We start from the raw sequence: 1,294 nt of genomic DNA on the forward strand, positions 1-1,294 counted from the left end.
AATCCAACACAGTACATGTAATTTATTCTGGTTTAGTAGAGGTACCGTTTACATTGCAAGTTGTACTAAGGGTTATGATACATAATTACATGTTCCATTCACATGTATACTAAGAAATGATTATATTCTGTTAGCTGCAATAATACTAATGACTATCATGATAGCTACTAAATACTGATATAATTATTAATAATGCAATTCTCTATTCTCGTTGTTGTATTCCTGGACTACTATTCTTGTATATCTTTGTCTCGTATTGATATTTCTTCCTCTCTTTTGCCTTTCTCTCCTCCTTGTACATGTACATGTACATCTAAATGTTGCTCTTTCTCTTTCCTTCCTATATAGGATTCTGTCTCTCATGTTCTTTGTCCTTTTGTGTTAACACAAGCTTATAGTATCAGTAAGGAACTGTATTATACGTTTTGTATGTCAATGTCATGTTTTTTATTTATTATTTATTTGTAACAGTTTTGGGTCACAGATGCATTGCTTGTCAAGATTCAAGATCCCATGAAATCCACCTGCTCGTTATTTTTGGCAAAACATGTGGGAACAGAACAATCCTAACAACATGATGGTAAGACACAATTCACATTACAGTGCATGTTTTATTCAGTGCATGTACACATGTACAGTAAATGAGGGATAGTGAGTGTCCTTTGGTCAGTAATAATTGATGTGTAATTAATTGTACAGGAGAATAGAATTAAGACAAAATGCTAAGAGAATTCAAAGCATGTCCAATTGGAACAAGTACAATGTTTGAACATCAACGTCACTCAACTTTACACTCTCTCTCTCTCTTTTAGTGCTGTTAACTATACTCATAATCAAGAAACAGTTTGTTCCATAGACATTATCATATTCCTAAGAGAAAAGGCTGTGTTAAGATTAATATGCACTAATGCAATGATAAGTGGTATGTGATGTACATGTACATGTATTTGAGTTAATGGATTACTGAGTAATTGTAATGGTAGTTGTCACAGGCCTATGTCACTGAGTCCCTGACTGCACATGAATGTACAATGTATTCTTAGATAAATCCATTAACAATGACATTGCCTTCTGAGCACAGATGGCAATACAGTTACCATTGCCAATACTATTACTTTTGTAATAACAATTCAGTGCTGTACACCTTCCTCTTATTCCTCTTTTTGTTTCTCTATCTCTTTAGTGTCACCATTTTCTTGATGCATCAAGCTTAGGAGATACTGAGGTCATCAATGAGTCTTGCATTCAAGTGAGGCCAATTATACATTTTCCCTATTTACATTTCTTTCCATGT

General features: G+C 33.7%; 1 long non-coding RNA gene across 1 annotated transcript; it reads left to right on the plus strand.

Moving 5' to 3' along the window:
* Positions 1–324: 324 nt before the first annotated feature.
* On the plus strand, positions 325–623 carry LOC109586242 (uncharacterized). The gene is made up of 2 exons (XR_002186895.1): positions 325–403; positions 472–623. It is a non-coding gene; the product is annotated as an uncharacterized LOC109586242 (long non-coding RNA).
* The last annotated feature ends 671 nt before the right edge of the window (positions 624–1,294 follow it).

This window comes from Amphimedon queenslandica, unplaced genomic scaffold (assembly GCF_000090795.2).
Source record: "Amphimedon queenslandica unplaced genomic scaffold, v1.1 AMPQUscaffold_12917, whole genome shotgun sequence".
NCBI lineage: Eukaryota > Metazoa > Porifera > Demospongiae > Haplosclerida > Niphatidae > Amphimedon > Amphimedon queenslandica.